This window comes from Lepisosteus oculatus, unplaced genomic scaffold (genome assembly GCF_040954835.1).
Source record: "Lepisosteus oculatus isolate fLepOcu1 unplaced genomic scaffold, fLepOcu1.hap2 HAP2_SCAFFOLD_52, whole genome shotgun sequence".
Lineage (NCBI taxonomy): Eukaryota > Metazoa > Chordata > Actinopteri > Semionotiformes > Lepisosteidae > Lepisosteus > Lepisosteus oculatus.
This window is the reverse complement of record NW_027168064.1, coordinates 1,532,202-1,553,377: the sequence shown is the minus strand read 5'-3', so window position 1 is coordinate 1,553,377 and position 21,176 is coordinate 1,532,202. Positions and strand designations below refer to the sequence as shown.

The 21,176-nt window shown below is 45.0% G+C and overlaps 6 non-coding genes across 6 annotated transcripts; 3 read left to right on the top strand and 3 right to left on the bottom strand.

The window, feature by feature from the left end:
• Positions 1–212: 212 nt before the first annotated feature.
• LOC138230842 (U4 spliceosomal RNA) lies at positions 213–354 on the bottom strand. Its single transcript, XR_011186436.1, has one exon. It is a non-coding gene; the product is annotated as a U4 spliceosomal RNA (small nuclear RNA).
• Positions 355–8,930: 8,576 nt separating this feature from the next.
• On the bottom strand, positions 8,931–9,002 carry trnae-uuc (transfer RNA glutamic acid (anticodon UUC)). The gene has a single exon. It is a non-coding gene; the product is annotated as a tRNA-Glu (tRNA).
• A 201-nt stretch (positions 9,003–9,203) lies between these two features.
• On the top strand, positions 9,204–9,275 carry trnah-gug (transfer RNA histidin (anticodon GUG)). The gene has a single exon. It is a non-coding gene; the product is annotated as a tRNA-His (tRNA).
• Positions 9,276–9,849: 574 nt separating this feature from the next.
• trnav-aac (transfer RNA valine (anticodon AAC)) lies at positions 9,850–9,922 on the bottom strand. The gene has a single exon. It is a non-coding gene; the product is annotated as a tRNA-Val (tRNA).
• A 1,192-nt stretch (positions 9,923–11,114) lies between these two features.
• On the top strand, positions 11,115–11,186 carry trnad-guc (transfer RNA aspartic acid (anticodon GUC)). Its single transcript has one exon. It is a non-coding gene; the product is annotated as a tRNA-Asp (tRNA).
• Positions 11,187–15,254: 4,068 nt separating this feature from the next.
• Positions 15,255–15,336, top strand: trnas-gcu (transfer RNA serine (anticodon GCU)). Its single transcript has one exon. It is a non-coding gene; the product is annotated as a tRNA-Ser (tRNA).
• Positions 15,337–21,176: the final 5,840 nt, after the last annotated feature.

Sequence of the window (21,176 nt, the reverse complement as noted above, 5' to 3'; positions counted from 1 at the left end):
TGACAGACAAAAGCCGGGCGCCGCTACGAGCAATATGAAATCAAACTGACAGCACACGGCGGTTCGCGCTGACTCAAAAGTGATCTCGACAGACGCTGTTCTCTGCATAACGCTGAAAGAGCTAAAGAGCGTTTCTGTTGAGACGTAACAAGCTCGTTTCTTTCTACCATGATGTCACCATGACCAAATCTGTCTTTAAACACCTTGCTCAGTCTCTGACGAGACTGTCAAAAATTGCTTTCGCCGATTGTATTGCAAACCGGCGGAAGCAGGGTATTGGGAAAAGTTTTCAACTAGCAATAATCGCGCCTCGGCTAAACCTCACAGGCTACGATACTGCCACTGCGCAAAGCTGACGGTTGCCAGGCAACCGCAGGGATCCTATGGAAATTGTTATCGATCGTCTCATGGCATGTCGTTGCTGTAACGCTTCATATTTGTCGTCTTCTTCTTCTAGCTTGAGGTTTTGAAGAATTTCATGACAGACAAGGGCTCCGTCGGGAACAAAGGCCGTTGTGAGAAAACAGTTGCTTATTTTCAGCACCAGAAATACAACCCTTTAAATACAAGATGACAGAACAATGACGAAGGGCATGCCGGGAGGAACTCATGCACTACAGTGGAAAGGGGGCGGGCACGTACAGTTCACATTCAAGCCACAAGTACTCTTCTCGGTTTTGCACAAACAAATCCTAACGTCTTGAAAGCATTGCAGCATGTTTGTGTCCCACTTCCCGTGACTGCAGGACGACTGACACGAACGGACAAACACAATCTGTGGCGTTTAGCGTGACATAGTCTTGCAGGCATCTTGCTGTCTCACTGCAATACTATACCGCTGGAGGAAACAGTCCATCTGGCCATGCAACTCATTTGAGCGTTGGTGGTATAGTGGTGAGCATAGCTGCCTTCCATGCAGTTGACCCAGGTTTGATTCCCAGCCAACGCAGTGGTGAATATTTTCAAATGCTGTCACAAGCCTTGGATTGTGACTAGCAAAGCGAAGCCTTCTGAAAGAGCTAAAGCACTGCAAAACGGAATTGAGGGAGAATCTTACAGGGGATTCTGAGCGGTGTCTGCATACACGCAGTCCGATACGGGTGCTGAAAGCTTGAGCTACTCTCAATGCTGCCTTTCCCTGGAGTAAATCTGTTACATTGAAACAGCCCCGGGAGTGCTGTCCTTTTGCAGCCACTTGGACACACCACTCAGACACATCTGCATTCGGTGTGTGCTCCGCCTGCTCGCTGAGCAAGTTGCCACCTTTACATACAATAGCAACATCGACACCAAGAGAAAGGATGACAAATGGCTTTTATCTGGAACTTTTCATGTGCAAGGAGCTCAATGTGCTTTCTGTGTACAACAGGGCCACTGAACTCCACACTGGCCACTGAACTACAGCAGTGGCTTGCTGGCTTGACATCTCCCAAGGAAAATGTTGAAATCGCATGTGGAACAGGAAAATGACCCTCGAGTACAAGGGAAAAAAAAGAAAAAGATCATCTGGAGTGTGCCAACCCAGTTGGGACAACCCAGTTTTGTTGACGAAGTGGCCGAGTGGTCAAGGCGATGGACTGCTAATCCATTGTGCTCTGCACGCATGGGTTTGAATCCCATCCTCGTCGGTTTCCATGTCTGACATGTGTGACGTTGGCCCTCCTGTTGTTTGCTCCAGATCTAGAGCTGTACATTTTCTAGCGGTGGCTGAACATGGTATAGTAGGCTAACGTCGGTATCGAGCAGTGACAGTAACAGTATTTACGTGCCGCTGCTGCCAAGTGGCTCTGGGTTGAGACCGCGTTTCCACTTACTTGCAACGCAAACGGAGAAAGCGATTTTTGACAGTCTCTTGAGAGACTGCGCTAGGTGCTTAGGGATAGACTTTGTAAGTTCCCCCTGGGATGGTGGCCTCTCAAATAGTTTGTGATTCCTCTAGACGTTTATACAGTAGAAGCCTGCTTCGTGGCTTAAATCCAAGCTAAGGAAACGAGTTAGATGTCTGATGCAGAACTGCGAATTCAATGAAGGGGAACACTACAGTACATTGCACTGTATGTGTGAGGAAAGCTGCCCCCTTCTGTCCCTTGTCGACCGAACAGAGTACTGTAAAGGATACCGCCAAGAAACTTTAGGATGCTGGTTGGAATCCAGCTCCAAAGAAGCCCCTTTGGGTGTTATGTCATCAAAAAGTAAGAACAGCGAATCTCCCTTTGATCAAAAGCGCAACAGAACTGTTTTCCGTGGAGCAGCTTTCAGACCCGCAGACCTGTTTTATTTGTAGGGCAGGGCGCATTCCCAAATGCGAATCTCCTGTTTTAGAAATGCTTTGGGCGGCGTGAAGTGAAAATAAGAAATGGGCTCCAGATGCACATGGAAGCAATCAAGTGTTTCATCCGAGCTGTTTCAAAGACTGCTCAAGAGCTTTCCTTTCACAGAGGCGCAACGATTAATGATGGGGGTGCACCCTTCAATGCGCCTTCCCAGTGGGCATTGATTCGTCGAATATACGTATATTTACAGCGAAAATACGGCTATACGTATATATACGTCGCCTCGACGTATAATCAACGTCGAATTGCAACCATAAAATCGACGACATGAATAAACGCATATATAACATCGAAAACACATCTAACACAGTGCCTGAGGCTTTTTACTGTATGTATCGTGTGTGCCGCAACTAGGAGTATACGGCACTCTGCACAGTGTTCGAAGTAAATTATTTTCGCAGTAATAAATTTATTATATTTACTATATTTATTATACACGTGTAAATTTATTACTGCGAAAATAATTTACTTCGAACACTGTGCAGAGATTCTAGACAAATTGCAGACAACATTTAGACGTCTAAGGTATGCGTTTAATAGACGAATATTATACGTCTTTTGCCCACTGTGCTGCCCTCTTGATTTCGGATTTAATTTCTTTATTACAGGGGCGCTTTTATGATGACAGAGTCATGTTCAGGTACTTTGCTTGATGGAGGAAGCTCATTTCGGACTCTGTGATCTGCTCACCTGGAAAGGTCTGCTGTACTACTACAAGAGAGAAGTAGAGTCTGGAGGAAGGGACAATTTTATGATGCTTTGGAAGATAGTTTTTTTTTTCTTTGAAATCGAAATGAATCAGAATATCAGTGCAAAAGACAGACTCTTGGTTTGGTTTAAAGAGATATGGTTTTAAAACAGACAAAATGTAGAAAACAGGTGTTTCTCACTTTTGGAAAAGAATGGACCGGGGGTAATATTTTACTAGTTGCAGTGCTGATCTTACTGGGTTACAGTCCTGCAGTATCACACTGGATAACGTGTCTGACTACGGATCAGGAGATTGTAAGTTCGACTCCTGCCTGGCTCGGGTTGTTTTTAAACGCATCGGGCTACTCCCTAAGTAGTCTGTGCTACTTACTGCATTGTAAGAGTACCCAGTAAGAGATTCCCTTCATGTAAAGGAACTGCACCTGAAAGCTTTAGAAAAACACCTGGGCTCAGTACGGTGCTGAGAGCTCAGCTTTGCTATTCTAATTAGCACGCACTGCATCGGCTATGAACCCGAACTTTTCAATTATTCCGATCAGTAAGTCAACACGTAGTCCACATGAACGGTAGAAATATTCTCTTGTCTGTCTCTTGTTTGTATAGAACTGAATGTCCCTGACAATGTACTGTTAGTTTTAATTGAAGAACGGCATTTGTGTTCAAATATACCAGACAAGTTTACGTAACTGCTCATGCGACACTGAGTTGTAATTAGTCAAGAAATAAAGTCGAACAACAGCTGCGGGTTTGATTCTGAACGTATGAGATTTCAGCGCCTTTTACTTCCATTGACAAATGACAGAGATTCGAAGAGAGATCCTTCAGACCAGCAAGCAAACCCACGGCTATTTCGGTTTTCTATCTAGGCAACGTTGGTGTCTGCAATAGCATACATGAAAGCGTGATGCAATTTCTGTGGCTACATTTGTTGCACGTCATGCACAGTAAGAGTGTTTCTAACACCAAATAAAAAGTCAACAATTAGCGATCACGCCTTCTCCTCAGTTAACCCACTGAAACCCTTGCTGTTAACAGGTGCTTTACGAGCACCTACATATTGTGTCGGTTCTTTCAGCTGTATTCATTAGGTTTTCAAAGGCATAAGTAGAGCACCAGAGGTGCGAACGCAAAATGTGTGGTTATCTGAAGAATGTATTTCCATGGCAGCAGGGCCAAGCGATTTAGCGTTCTTATAGTACCAGGAAAGGAGAAGCGGCACTTAGCCTCTGCCTCGCAGGCACAAGGTGACGTGCGGCAGACGCCGGAGTCGGCAGGTTTCGAACCTGCGCGGGGAAGCCCCAACGCATTTCGAGCCCATCGCCTTAACCACTCGAGCACGACAAAAGCGAGCCCGCCGCCGCCGCCGCATTCCTCCTATAATCAAACACGGACTGCGAGGTGGCTGCGGAAACCTTTTTAAAGTTGCTCTCCGTTAAAAAAAAAATACCTTTCACAAGATACGTGCCGGCAGACAGACACGCCTCAGAGGGTTTAAGGCTGGCTTCACGTTCAAATGATAAAGTCCCCCCGTCCGGATGTCAAAATGCAACGTTGTCAGACAGAACAAACATCAACAAACCACAAATGTGGACAAGGATTTTACAAGCTGCACCACACTGCACTTTCAAAAGCATTTACGTTCGTGTTAGACGCAGGACTTGCCTTTGATTTGCGCGCTTACGAACGCCATGGAAAACGAAACTAAACTAAAGCCCTCAGCTCCTGCACTTGATTATAATGCCGTTACGTGTCGAAGCAGTAATTTACGTCATCCTACCACTGCAACACGGGGAATAGAGAGAAATGAGCACACGCTACGAATCGTCTCAATCACTCCCTAGAGTCGTAAGGCGCATTGAAGGGTGCACCCCCATTATTAATCGTTGCGCCTCTGTGAAAGGAAAGCTCTTGGGCAGTCTTTGAAACAGCTCGGATGAAACACTTGATTTCTTCCATGTGCATCTGGAGCCCACCCAGTGGGCAAAAGACGTATAATATACGTCTATTAAACGCATACCTTAGACGTCTAAATGTGGTCTACAATTCGTCTAGAATGAAATTCTAATATACGTCTAAAGTTATACGTCAATTATACGTCTATGTTTAGACGTTCATTATACATAAATGGTTGGAGTTCTATTATACGGATAAATTTAGAGGACTATTATACATATATGGTTGGAGTTCCGGATAACTTTAGAGGTCTATTATACGTATATGGTTAGAGGTCTATTATACGCATAACTTTAGAGGTCTATTATACGTATATGGTTAGAGGTCTGTTATACGTATATGGTTAGAGGTCTATTATACGGATAACATTAGAGGTCTATTATACGTATATGGGTAGAGGTCTATTATACATCAAAGATAGGTTTTATAGGTGTAGAAACAAGTAAACCAAGCCAATGATTAGATTTAGAAATGTATTCTGAAAATACACATTCACACCTGAAACATGTATTTCAAATTATACATTGTATACAATCAATCAACAATCAACATATGGGCAATAATCATAAAAAACACAACTAGTCTTGAACTTCAGCTACAAATTCTGGTAACATGGCAATATACAGTATAGGTGAGTAGCACCTGAAGAAGGCTCCACGGCCGAAACGTTGTGTTCTCTTTCTTCTTTTTTTCAGCATGGAATAAACCTATTACTTGTTCCAATATACAGTATAGTAATGACAAACACAAAACTAATTACATTAACACACTAACTCAAAACCACATTTTGATTCAAATATACATTTTAAAATGTACAACTTCTATATTTCCAAGAAAAAAATATTACATAAAATATAAAATATTGCAATGGAAGTTAAGACGATTTTTGTCCACTATTTGCAAACCCTGTCTAATTGTCCTAACAGTTAGAACCAAAAACCTATTATTTTCAGTGTCCAGATCTCCTGGCCCCCTGCCTTGCATATGCATTCTTCAAGTAACACATTGCATGGTCCTTTATTTCTTTTTCTGTTGATGTAGGGTGGGACTTCAGCACCGCAGCTAGGAGAAAATTATATAATATTACTTCCCAAATAAATGATGATTAATATCTTCTTTAGTATAATCTAAAAAATGAACGGTTTACTAAGCTCAAAACTGAAATAAATGTATAAAATTTAGCTTGCATCATAGCAGTTGAGCAATAAAGTCTGTCCTAATTAAAGAGTACCCAAAGTTTGAAAGTACAACATAGAATAAGAATAGAGAAACGGCAAAACGATTTTGTGTCATCTTCCCCATTCACACTATTTTATGTGCCATTTTTTGCTTATTCACGTACTATTTTAATCAAAATAATATTAAGAAAGATCTGTATGTATTCAGATAGTATTATTATTGTTCATACTTACTCGTCAAAAGAGGATTGCTGAGATATTTGCGGATATACTTCTACATTTGAAAAACGTGTCCAAAATGGTGACCAACGAATACTAGCAATGCATTGTGGTATATAAGCGGAAAATATGCTGGGTTCGATATTTTCTCAACGTATGCGTTTATTAATGTTGTCGATATTATGGTTGAAATATAACATTGAAAATACATCGCGGCTATGTGCCCCCTGCTATGAGCTGATGTGCAATTTTAACGCATGTAGTTAGTAAGGATCGGTCACTGTTGTATGGTATTATATATAATGACATTATGGAATAGGATGGGGACAGGCCTGGCATCACGGGGGGAGGGGGGAATGTCGCCCCTTCAGTTTTGGGCAAAAAGATTTACCTAACTTAATTTGCGCCCTAAAAAAATAGTTGTACTTTGTCAATGGTCAGACAACACTAAATGACACGAACAGTCACTAAGTCTGTTTGATGGGCAGGAGGGCTATCCGTCCAGGAACTGCACATATCAGTGTCGTTATTGAGTGTCAACATTACGATCCTGTTTGCTCAGGTGGACCGATTCCTTGCAGTAGTTTATCATTATACTTAAAATCGTTATATAACTAGGACTAGTTATAGCAGTCTGTGCTTTCTGTTGGTTTTACAACATTTTTTCTTAACGATTCAGAACGTCCATGTAGCTGCAAAAATGAACGCTTATGGTACTTTTCGCTCCAGGCAATACTCTCCAGTGAGAGTGACGAAAAATGTGAAACTGAACTTCATCGCAAATACCAGATTGCTAGTCGATATCTTCTATCATGAAGCACTAATCAATGGCATAGCTGCGAGATTTCATTTGGGTAGCTGCACCGTACAGCTCCGTTTCAACCGAAATATCACCCCCGCTCAGAATTTCAGACGCCCCCCTACAGATTTTTCCCCGGGCACCGCGCACTGATGGGAGACGGGGTTTCCAGGAAATGGTATCAACTTTTCTCAAGAAAATAAAAATAGAAACTCTATAGGCACTCAAACATTTTACTGTTTTTTTTTCAGGCAGGTGGCAAGACCCCTCCGCAAAACCCTTGTATGCCAAGCTGTGGGCATTGATTCGTCGAATATACGTATATTCACGGCGAAAATAAGGTTATACGTATATATACGTCGCCTCGACGTATAATCAACGTCGAATTGCAACCGTAAAATCGACGACATTAATAAATGCATATATAACGTCGAAAACACATCTAACACTAGGAGTATACGGCACTCTGCACAGTGTACGAAGTAAATTATTTTCGCAGTAATTAATTTACACGTGTATAATAAATATAGTAAATATAATTAATTACTGCGAAAATAATTTACTTCGTACACTGTGCAGAGTGCTGTATACTCCTAGTGTTAGATGTGTTTTCGACGTTATATATGCGTTTATTAATGTTTATTTCACAGTGTCGTGCACCTTTTCATTGCTCTCGCTTTCAGAGCCTCCGCACGGCACACGACTCAACATCAGGAAGCACATTGAAGTGAAAGCAGGGAGCGCTGCGACATGCACTGTGCAGATCCCGCCACACTAAGAGGTGAGTGGGTCTGTTCGATGCACAAAGAACGCTTTGATAAGCGTCAAAGGCAAATCATTCCGAGTTGGTCGTTTGTGTTTTCCGTTCAGACGCGAAATGCTGAAATGATCTCTCGGCTCCTCGGTTGTCATTTCTGCTCCGTAAAGGAATCACAGCACGAGTCGGCTTCCAGCACGGTGGGTCGGGACACGATGCCGGGGGTCGGAGAGAGCGATGTCTTCCTCGTTAGTATAGGACCTGTCACGTGGACCTGTCACCTGTCCCCACCTGTCACGCGGGAGACCGGGGTACATCAGGACGCGCATTGAAGTGAAAGCAGGATGCGCTGCGACATGCACTGTGCAGATCCCGCCACACTAAGAGGTGAGTGGGTCTGTTCGATCACAGCACTAGGCGAATCCCCAATCCCCTTTTGTGCGTGGCGACAGAAGAAGTCTGGTCTGTTTCCTCCCGGTTTCGATCCGGGGATCTTTCGCGTGTGAGGCAAACGTGATAACCACTACACTACGGAAACTGTGGTCAGATGTGCCCAGCGGCCCAGCGCTGAGCTTCACCAATGCGATTCAGCTGCTTCCAGTGCCTTTATTGGGATGCGCTGATGGACCATGCTCTCTCTCCAGAGACCAGCACGCCTGTCATGGACGGAGCAGGAAAGACGGCGCCACATTCTACAGCCCTCTCCACGCAATCGACGAAATCGGGCTACTGAAGTGGAGAAAATCGCCTCTCCAGAAAGTGCAAATATCATCTTGGAGAGTATAAATCCTATTGCCGAAGGTCAGCCCTGTCTACCAGAGTGACCCTCCCACCTACTGCAGCGATGGTCAGCTCGTCTCACACGCGAGAAGTTTCGGCTGGAAACAAGCGCCCCCTCTTCTCGCACGTTGAGTAGTTTTAATGCGGCTCCTTCGTACACAGTGCTGATCTTTTGGAAAGCAGGAGGCAAGATTGACACGTTCCCATACCGGGAGTCGAACCCGGGCCGCCTGGGTGAAAACCAGGAATCCTAACCGCTAGACCATATGGGAGTGCACAACCCTGCTGTTCCGGGCATCATGCAAGCAAACTACATAAATATGAGAAAACACGCAAGAGAGCTGTCACTCAGAGTGTCGAAGGGTCGATGTATACTGGGGCTCAGTTGAAATGCAACGTCAGGACTTTCCCGAATTATGTCACACGAAGAGAGCACAGCCTTTTCCGCCCTGCCACGTGTGTATCGGTAACTCGCCGTGATCGTATAGTGGTCAGTACTTTGTGTTGTGGCCGCAACAACCCCGGTTCGAATCCGGGTCACGGCAGAACAGGGGCGTCTGCTTTTACTACTTGCACGAATGAAGGCAAAAAAAAGCCAATTGATGTGAACGAACGGCGCTTTACAGAGGAGTACTGCCTGACTGGATCGTTGATGAACGACAGAGACCACTCCGACCTCTTCTCGGGTTTCTTCAATGACTTACTAAGGATCTTCTTCACATTCGCCCATGCAGGGGAAGCCAGTTACACCAAAGCAAACGCAGGAAAGTGCAATTCAAGCAGAGACCAGGAGGGACTTGTTTACACCGAGAGTGGTCGGAGAATGGAACAATGCGCCCAGCCCTGTTGCTGGAGCCGATTCTTGATGAGATCTTGGGCTCACTAAGAAGCCCCCGCTGGATGCTAATCTTTCTGTTGTTCTTGCAGGTCCTGCGCTGCTATTGAGCCGACAGAGCTCGTCCTGATCTGTCGGCACAGCCCAATTGCAAATGATCGGCTCCGCATACAGAAGGAACGTGCGTTTGGTACAAGAGTGCATGAAGGCACCGGAAATACATTGGGAACAAATGACCGGTCGCTCAATACCTCTGTGAAGTACAGGAGCGTGCAAAACGAGGCTGTTTCCGCCCGGTCTCGAACCGGGGACCTTTCGCGTGTTAGGCGAACGTGATAGCCGCTACACCACGGAAACCTGCGGGGACTGCTGCTGGTGTCTCGCTTGCGTTTCGGGCTGAGAAAGGGACGCGTTTAGGCAGGGGGCGCTGGAGAGAGGAACAAAGGGCGCGATGAAACAAAACACCGAAACCCGGGATCTTTAGATCTTCAGTCTAACGCTCTCCCAGCTGAGCTATTTCGGCGGTGCACAGAGCCCACAGCCACCTGCTCCAGCCTTCCTGTGTTGCGGCATGAGCGCACCAAGAGTAGCGGGAGAGTGTTGCAGGAACGTCACTCAGAAGGAAAGCCACCCAGGTGCGCCCTCTGAGCTCTGTCCAGCGCATCTTCCTCGCATGGACTCCTGCCTGCGACGGGCAGGAAACAATTAGCAAGAACAGAACAACACCCCATGGGTGTCTCATGACCACACCTTAGGTTGTGACACGTGCAGGTGTGAGGGGTTGCCGGGCTACTTTGGAGCAGAGCTTGGGCGGAGGGAGGGCGGGAAAGCAGACAAAGAGGTGACACCTCAAGGTCTGCACGATCACAGCTCTCCGCCGCCCCAGGCTTCCGCTTGATAAGCTGCTGGACACACCCGCCCCTCCTCACACAGACCGTGGAAAAGCCCCCGAGTCGGAGGGCTCTCTCTTCCTCCCAGGAGCTCTTGGACACGACGCACAGACAGGGTGCGGGGAGCCGCCGCCTGCAAACACGGCTCCAGGCAGGACTCCACTCCGTAGGAGCCGCAGAGCAGAGGAGATGGGGGCAGCTTAGCTCCTGTGCAGAGACCTGAGCTGCTGTTGCTGCAGACGCTGTCTTTTCTGCACTCGGGGTAGGAGTGAATGTTGAGTTGCCCTTAGAAATGAAGCAGAGTACTTCAACGGCACGGGTGTGTGTGTGTGCGTGCGCCCTGGTGATTCTGGGAGACAGATCGAACCTGGGCTAAAAGAGAGGAGGCTTAGCCCTCTTCCATTTGCTACTTCAAAGTTGTACAACCCATTTGTATCTGCTAGGCGGCGCAGTTGTCGTGCACAAAGAACGCTTTGAAAAGCGTCCAAAGCAAGTCATTCCGAGTTGGTCGTTTGTGTTTTCCGTTCAGACGCGAAATGCTGAAATGATCTCTCGGCTCCTCGGTTGTCATTTCTGCTCCGTAAAGGAATCACAGCACGCGTCGCCTTCCAGCACGCTGGGTCGGGACACGATGCCGGGGGTCGGAGCGTGTGATGTCTTCCTCGTTAGTATAGTGGCAAGTATCCCCGCCTGTCACGCGGGAGACCGGGGTTCGATTCCCCGACGGGGAGTAGCTTTTCTTTTACCTCCTTAGAGAAAGGACTGCCTTTCACTTCTCTGTTTTCTAACATAGCGTCGTGCACCTTTTCATTGCTCTCGCTTTCAGAGCCTCCGCACGGCACACGACTCGACATCAGGAAGCACATTGAAGTGAAAGCAGGGAGCGCTGCGACATGCACTGTGCAGATCCCGCCACACTAAGAGGTGAGTGGGTCTGTTCGATGCACAAAGAACGCTTTGATAAGCGTCAAAGGCAAATCATTCCGAGTTGGTCGTTTGTGTTTTCCGTTCAGACGCGAAATGCTGAAATGATCTCTCGGCTCCTCGGTTGTCATTTCTGCTCCGTAAAGGAATCACAGCACGAGTCGGCTTCCAGCACGGTGGGTCGGGACACGATGCCGGGGGTCGGAGAGAGCGATGTCTTCCTCGTTAGTATAGGACCTGTCACGTGGACCTGTCACCTGTCCCCACCTGTCACGCGGGAGACCGGGGTACATCAGGACGCGCATTGAAGTGAAAGCAGGATGCGCTGCGACATGCACTGTGCAGATCCCGCCACACTAAGAGGTGAGTGGGTCTGTTCGATCACAGCACTAGGCGAATCCCCAATCCCCTTTTGTGCGTGGCGACAGAAGAAGTCTGGTCTGTTTCCTCCCGGTTTCGATCCGGGGATCTTTTGCGTGTGAGGCAAACGTGATAACCACTACACTACGGAAACTGTGGTCAGATGTGCCCAGCGGCCCAGCGCTGAGCTTCACCAATGCGATTCAGCTGCTTCCAGTGCCTTTATTGGGGTGCGCTGATGGACCGTGCTCTCTCTCCAGAGACCAGCACGCCTGTCATGGACGGAGCAGGAAAGACGGCGCCACATTCTACAGCCCTCTCCACGCAATCGACGAAATCGGGCTACTGAAGTGGAGAAAATCGCCTCTCCAGAAAGTGCAAATATCATCTTGGAGAGTATAAATCCTATTGCCGAAGGTAAGCCCCGCTAAGCCCCGGCGCAAAATAGGCAGGCAGGACCGCACTAAGCGTCAGAGCCGCCGTGAGCGCTACGGGGAAGGCAAGGGCTCAGGCAGAGTCTATCATAAGACTGGACGAAGGGAGTCGACTGCAGCCCGCCTGGCCAGGCTTGAACAAGCCCTGCCTGAGAGATCAGGACAGGGTAAACCTTCCGCAGCGAATGCCAGAAGTGTGAATGAGCTTAGGGGGACCACGCCCCTTCTCACTGGAGGAGGCGGGGATCCGTCCCAAGCCCCTCCCTCAGTCTATCTGATTGGGTGGGAGGGTTCCTGCCTGGAAGAAGGCTTTGACTCTGAGTTGGGCGCTGACCCCGCCACTGAAGTCAAAGAAAAGGCAGGCTTCCTACAATTCTTAGGGAATCTCAGCCAGAAAGGCAAAGCAAGGCGTATTTATATCAAGGTTTCTCTTGAAAACGTCTTAGATAGAGAAGCACTGATTGACACTGGGGCTGAAATTAGTTTGATGTCAGCCGATCTACTCAGCGAGCTCAAACGAGTAGCGAAAGGAAAAGGCATCAGACTTAAGGTAGAACCGTGTAAGATAGATATTTCCAGCTATACCCAGGATCATGCCAGGATCACACACCGAGTGTGGGTGGCACTTAGGTTCGGGCCAATGAACGTGGTGCATCCTGTTTACATCTCTAGGTTAAAAACAGAGCCACTACTCATTGGCCAAGACCTGCTTGACAGGCTGGAGCCTCTGGTGGACTGCCAGCGTGGAAAATTGTGGGCTCAGGTCAAAAACCCTAAGCCTGTTGCACAGCAAAAAGGGGGATTCAGTGGTTATGCTGTGATCACACAGTGCCCACTGAACACTATAGCTGAGTTGGAGGTTCCTCCTGGTTCCTCTGGACGAGAATAAATGTCTCTTCTTGCTTTCCAAAACTACAGGGAAGTCCTGCCCAGGCCAGCACTCCCACGGTCTCCCAACTACAGGAGCAGTGCTCCGAGCAGCTGCTTGACCCGCCAGGTAAAGCACACCCCCTTTTCATCCCTGAAGAAGAGTGGATCTCCCTGTCCGGTAATGAATGGGAGTCCTTTCTGTGCACCCTGGTACCTCAGGGGGTCCAGGACTACCACCCCATGGTGGTGGGAGGGGGTCCAGGTGGCAGAAGTGCAGGTTGATGATGTAATTCTTAGCCTCAGCTCTGAGAAGTCCATAATCAGTGAAGGTCTGTTCGAGGACCTGTCGCGAAGCTGTCAGGTGACCCTGGTGACGCAGTCACAGGTTCTGTGGTGGGCACCCCCACCTCATAGGTCCATTTGGAGCAAAGGAAGCTGTGTAGCTTCCATCTCCATCGGAAAAAGGAAGTTTGCTCACTACTTCCAGGTAGCACCTCAGCTGACCCATTCGGTCTGCATTGGTGCAGACCTATTGGTTCGACTGGGCGCCCAGCTGGACACAGTAAACAGTGTGCTGTGGAAACGGGTGGACCCAGATGCCCACTCTCTAAGCGGTGACCCCGAGAACATTCGGTCAGGTCAGACGATTCCTCAGGCCTGCCAGGTAGTAAACGAATCGGACCTGATCGTTCCTGCGTCAACAGCAGGGTTTCCGGTACGCCTTGTCCTAAAGAAGGGACAGAGAATGGACGCTGAGATGGTTTTCTTCCAACCATCAGCTCAGTTTATCAGACTGAACCTAGCAGTCTGTTGTACCCCCAGACTGGAACGGAATGGCTGAGCCACCTGCCTGTTGGTGCAGAACATAGCAAAACAAGATGTCAAAATCCCTGCTCGCACTGACATGGGACTGGAATTGACAATAGTTTCTATGATTTCGAACTGGCCATCCCAGTACTGGGGCAGCTCCCTGGTCCCTTGGCTTCATAAAAGCGCCCCTGTAATAAAGAAATTAAATCCAAAATCAAGAGGGCAGTTGCCTACTGAAATACAAGAAGTCATCAATTTTAACCTAGCAACACATTAAAGGCTGCATCTATACAAGTACGATTCTAGAAATGCTCACCAGATTACGTTTTAAGAAGGAACTGCGCTTCAGGTTCTGCCGAGATCTTAACTCGGATGGCAGGATTCAGAGTCCGGAGTGCGGACTGATTGCGCACGGAGGGTCCATATACTGTGGATCCCTCAGTGATCTTCCGCGTGTTCAAACAGCCAGCGTGTGACTCCCCTGTCCCCGTGACCTCATTGCTCTGCTCTCTCCTCTGTGCAGCCGAGCCCGATTCACGGTAAAGTGAAAAAAAATATGCCCTCAACGTGAGATTTACTCTGGAGCGAGGATAGATGTTACCTTTTTATCATTGAACAGGATGTATGTGATGTGGCGACTAGGTTCAATTTTGTATCCTCTTTAAAAGATTAAGGACTGGGGTGAGCGTGATTTACCACCCTTTCAGCTAAGAACCCGACGTGCACACCGTTTAAGCTGCATAGACTCGGTCGTTTAACTCTTCTCCATTAGCAGGGTTAAGGTTAAAGAAAAAAAACATTGCTGACTTCTTTTTTTTTTGCCAGCTGCTAGCGCTGATTAGCAAGGTTTGTATTTCATGTTTTGCAAGTTGCATCCATTTTAAGAAAAACAAGTCGTGTTAAAGACAGGAAATGAATACTTGCATTTAATTAAGTCTAGCCGTAGGCGTTTATCCACTGGGATTCAGACCCAGGGCCTCCTGTTTACTAGGCAGGCGCTTTAACCAACTAAGCCACAGCGCCCCGGGAGTGCTGTCCTTTTGCAGCCACTTGGACACACCACTCAGACACATCTGCATTCGGTGTGTGCTCCGCCTGCTCGCTGAGCAAGTTGCCACCTTTACATACAATAGCAACATCGACACCAAGAGAAAGGATGACAAATGGCTTTTATCTGGAACTTTTCATGTCCAAGGAGCTCAATGTGCTTTCTGTGTACAACAGGGCCACTGAACTCCACGCTGGCCACTGAACCACAGCAGTGGCTTGCTGGCTTGACATCTCCCAAGGAAAATGTTGAAATCGCATGTGGAACAGGAAAATGACCCTCGAGTACGAGGGAAAAAAAAGAAAAAGATCATCTGGAGCGCACCAACCCAGTTGGGACAGCCCAGTTTTGTTAACGAGGTGGCCGAGTGGTTAAGGCGATGGATTGCTAATCCATTGTGCTTTGCACGCATGGGTTCAAATCCCATCCTCGTTGGTTTCCATTCTGTTTTTGATCCCTATTGCTCAATGCACAGTGAAAGCATTGCATACATGTGTCTGACAATGAGAAATGGGCCCCTGAGACAGTCATTTGCCTGTTTCACAAATGATCGTATTTTACTAGAGATTCTGTTTGGGATTCAGATGTGCATTCGGACAGCAATCCCTTTCAAGAAATGATACGTTCTGGATGAGGTCAAAGGTGCATCATTTGGACACTTTGTGGGCTTGAAATACAAAGAAAATCATGTTCTATGGTACAAGATAAATACAAAACTTAAGCTTTTATTATAATTAGATTTGTTTATAAAGCATAAGCAATCATTTATTACATTAATATGTGTAAAAATAACATTTTAGCATCATACGTTTAGTATATTTAGTCCCTAATGCTGAAAGAAATGATCATAGAACATGACTTCTAACCTTATCTGCGGTGTTTTTGATCCCTATTGCTCAATGCACAGTGAAAGCATTGCATACATGTGTCTGACAATGAGAAATGGGCCCCTGAGACAGTAATTTGCCTGTTTCACAAATGATCGTATTTTACTAGAGATTCTGTTTGGGATTCAGATGTGCATTCGGACAGCAATCCCTTTCAAGAAATGATACGTTCTGGATGAGGTCAAAGGTGCTGGAACACTGTATTTAGGATGTGTTTGCAGTTATTCTGTGTTTCTAGCTTCAACCCAGTGATATATATATATATGCTCACTGATTTTTTGGTACATGCCCAGGGCAATAATCATTATGAGGATTTATTTCCATATGTGCTAGAGGTAGTGTTGTGAAATTCTTCAACACACTGGATCGCAGGTTTAAACCTGCACTCTTACTCCTCAAATACCAACAAATGCAGATATGTAGCAATCATATTGTAGCTGACACTCATTTGCCTGTTTCACAAATGATCATATTTTACTAGAGATTCTGTTTGGGATACGGATGTGCATTCTGACAACAATCTCTTTCAAAAAATGATTTTACCTTATCGCAGCTTTGCCCCTCTTGCCTCTTTGGAAAATATCTCCATCTTGTGGTCGTTGTTGGTAATGTCTAGACAATATCTCCATCTTGTGGTCGTTGTTGGTAATGTCTTCTTATGCCCTTTTTTTATTTCAATTCTTTATTAGTTGATTCTAGAATCTCTACAATAGAGCTGAAAATATCAGTTTTGTAGCAGACAATATGACATTAGTTATAGTCCAATTAAGACTTTATTACCCTGTTTGTAACATAACAAATTAAAATTGATTAAAACTAAGTTTGGAACACCAGGGAACATAAAAAATGATTTTTAGGAAAACCATGAGGTTCTCTGTGTCCGATGCCTGCAAGGGGAGAAAGCTAGAATCCTTTGCTTTTTCAAAATTTGAAAATAAACATCATATAACAACAGCTTTCATTCCTAGGAGTGAAAAATAACCATTTTTGAAGACATTAGTTTCTAAAACACTACAATAAAGTTAAAAACATCCGTTTTATATTACTTTTAGTATTTTTAGTGAAATTAGTCATTTATTGCACTATTTTTAATATAATCTCTAATTAAAAGTGAATAGAATTAAGTTTGGAGCAACAAGGAACACAAAAAAAAAAAGATTTTAAGGAAAAAAATGATGTCTTCTGTGCCAGGTGCCTGCAAGGGGAGAAAGCTAGAATCCTACCCAGGCTCCTGGAGCTCTGTCCTGGCTAAAGGAGGGTGAATCCATCCCATTCAAATCTCCATGAAAAAATGATATTTTTAAATTTGAAAAAAAAAAAACATTATAGAACAACATCTCTTGGTCCACAGAGTGCAAAAATCCAACTTTGAAGAAAATCCATTGACTGATCCCGGAATCCTGAAGTTTCTTCGCATGATATCGGGCTTGCAACCACTTTCTGGAAAATGATGAAAAATGCCAAAAATGAAAAAAAAGTTATCAATTCTAGAGCCTAAGAGGAAAATAAGACAAATGTATATCTCCAAATAATTTTATGTGCTTCAGAAGAGCCCAGGAAAGTTTTTTGCATACATGAAACCACGCCCGTTTGCACGTAAGCAGACATGGTTGCACACACGACTGCATGAAAGCACGCGTGCATGCAAAATCATCCTGTTAAGCATTTGAAAAGCCGCACCACGGCGCACTTGAAATAGCTCTTACATTAGTGGTCGACACAGGAATCGCCTTTTTATTTATGCTCTTACCAACGCGATGGAAAGCAAAACAAAGCAAAGCAGAGCAAAACAAAACGAACAAACGCAAAACCCTCACGTCCCGCACTTGCATATAACGCCGTTACGTGCCCAAGCGGTATTGTACGTCATCCTAGCACTGCACCCCGGGGCGTACGGTATATGGGAATGAGCACACGCCACGAATCGTCTCAAATCACTCCCTACAGCTGTAAGGCGCCTTGAAGCGTGCACCCCCAACATTCTTCTTTGCGCATCTGTGAAAGGTAAACTCTTGAGCAAACTCTGAACCAGCTCTAAGGAAACTAATCCGAATTGATTACCTTTTTTTAGGATTCTAGCTTTCTCCCCTTGCAGGCATCGGGCACAGAGGACCTCGTGGTTTTCCTAAAAATCTTTTTTTTGTGTGTTCCTTGTTGTTCCAAACTTAATTTTAATCACTTTTAATTAGAGATTTTATTAAAAATAGTGCAATAAATGACTAATTTCACTAAAAATAATGTAATATAAAACTGATGTTTTTAACTTTATTGTAGTGTTTTAGAAACTACTATGTCTTCAAAAATGGTTATTTTTCACTCCTAGGAATGAAAGCTGTTGTTATATGATGTTTATTTTCAAATTTTGAAAAAATCAAAGGATTCTAGCTTTCTCCCCTTGCAGGCATTGGACACAGAGAACCTCATGGTTTTCCTAAAAATCATTTGTTATGTTCCCTGGTGTTCCAAACTTAGTTTTAATCAATTTTAATTTGTTATTATGTTAAAAACAGGGTAATAAGTTTCTAATTGGACTATAAATAATGTCATATTGTCTGCTATAAAACTGATGTTTTCATCTCCATTGTAGAGATTCTAGAATCAACTAATAGAGAATTAAAATAAATAAGGGCATAAGAAGACATTACCAACAACGACCACAAGATGGAGATGTTGTCTAGACATTACCAATAACGACCACAAGATGGAGATATTGTCCAAAGAGAAGGGCAAAGCCGCGATAAGGAGATGCTGTCAGAATGCACATCCGGATCCCAAACAGAATCTCTAGTAAAATATGATCATTTGTGAAACAGGCAAATGAGTGTCAGCTACAATATGATTGCTACATATCTGCATTTGTTGGTTTTTAAGGAGTAAGAGTGCAGGCGGTTTAAACCTGCGATCCAGTGTGTTGAAGTATTTCACAACACTACCCCTAGCACATCAGGAAATAAATCCTCATAATGATTATTGCCCTGGGCATGTACCGAAAAATCAGTGAGCATATACATATATCGCTGTGTTGAAGCTAGAGACAGAATAAGTGCAAACACATCCTAAATACAGTGTTCCTGCACCTTGACCTCATCCAGAATGTATCGTTTTTTGAAAGCGATTGCTGTCAGAATGCACAACTGAATCCCAAACAGAATCTCTAGTCAAATATGATCATTTGTGAAACAGGCAAATGAGTCTCTCAGGTGCCCATTGCTCATTTTCAGACACATTTATGCAATACTTTCACCATGCGTTGAGCAATAGGGATTAAAGATACCAGAGGTAAGGTTTAAAAGTGATTCTGAGGTGCAACACATCAGCGAAACAGCTAGGCATCTGAAATGCGGGGTTTGAGAGCCCTTCAGGGAACACCGTACCCTAAAGGTACCAGAAGTCCACTAGTATAAGCATTAAGTCACTGTCAGCCCTGTTGCAATGTGATTGCTACATATCTTCATTTCTTTGGTTTTTAAGGAGTAAGAGTGCAGGGGGTCTAAATCTGCGATCCAGTGTGTTGAAGTATTTCACAACACTACCTGTAGCCCGTCTGGAAATAAATCCTCATTCTGATTATTGACCTGGGCATGTACCAATAAATCACTGAGTATATATATATCACTGTGTTGAAGCTAGAGACCTGTATGTAATAATATGATGCTAAAATGTTATTTTCACATGTAAGAAAACCGGCTCAGGGACGCCAAATATGTAATGTTGCCATAGCAAAATTAAATGTAGTGGCTCTCTGAAGGCACCAGTTCTGTAGGGTTTGGGCATTTACTGAGACAATTATTAATTGTAGCAGTAAATCACAAAGTTGATTCTTTTGATGGCTTTAGAATCCAACCATGTGACATAACTCAAACAACGCGCACACACAGGTACTAATACACGAGGATACATTTATTAATACATAAAATATGCATGTAAACCTAACAGATCTTATCGAGAGGGTTATCAGAATACAAAAGATATATATTCAGTCAGTTACGAAGTGTTACACATATCAAGAGGACATACGTTCAGTATATCATTCATTAAGACCGTTTCGTTAATGAACTTGGTTATAACTTCTACATTAGATACTCAAACAAGTACATAACTCTTAGGAATTAAATTGATATCAACTGGTTGGGATAACAATTGAATTCTCGAGCTGTAATGCATTGAAGTTGAATACTCATCCAATCTTTGGGGATTCAGATCTTCCTGCGGGCACAAAGAAACAGTTGCAGGCTGTTGCTGTCCAATCCGCGCTCTCTGGCTCCGTGCCAGGCTGTGCTGTGCGGCTTGCGACGCTGCGCTGCTGATGCTCACTGTGGGCTTTAACTAGCAAAGTTTGTGCACAGGAGAAAAGATGACTGTGGGTCCCAGCAAGTCAGGAAGAGGACCGGTTCGTTTCTGATGAAGAGCTAGTTCTGAATAGTGATTCAGCTGTCCACAGTTCCGACCTGTTCACGAGGCCTGCTGCTGGTGCTAACCTCGGGTGGATCCTCTGGTTATTCTCTGGCAACCTCCGCTCTAGACTCTTAGAACAAAGGAAAGTTCTGGCACTCGGACACACTGGCCGTTCCGTGGTTGTCCGGGCTGAATCTCAGGATGGTCAGGAGGCGCGCTGCGAGAATGTCCTGCCCTTGGGAGCCTTCTGCTCCTGGGCCGCCCTGCCCTGGAATTCTCCTTTGAATTCCCTTTAGAATTGTCCACAGAATCCTCTGAATCCTCCCTTCTGAATCTTACTGAATCTCACAGGCTCTCTGTGTTGCCTGTTTTTACCTGGAGGAACTTCAGCTCATTGATTGGCTGAAAGTTCCATGGGCATCAGAGTCCCACGTGGGTTACTCGGCCCTACCAGTCCCTGATTGATTGATCAAGGTGAGATATGAGTCACTTAGTCCTGACACTTAGTAATGCAGTCCAGATGTCCAACTGGCACTCCCTAGACAGATAGGCGCCAATGGATGACCATTGATCATGATAGCCAGGCTTAGCTAAGTGCATCCCCCTTTGGGAGCTGTCCTAGGACCTTAAATCACCCTGCATGAATAGTCTCTCTGTGGCTGCACCACAGAGATGAACAGAGAAATGGGGCCTCATTTGGGAAGGCTCAGAACACTTAATTCTGCCTTATTAATAAGCCTCGCCGCTACACACATATATTAATATAATAAATGATTGCTTATGCTTTATAAACAAATCTAATTAAAATAAAAGCTTAAGTTTTGTATTTATCTTGTACCATAGAACATGATTTTCTTTGTATTTCAATCCCACAAAGTGTCCAAATGACGCACTACATGATATAAGGAAGATTATCACATGCATATCGGTATTATCTTTCTTACGAAAATGCATTCCTTTCATTACCTTTTACTTTTTAAAATGAACTCAAAT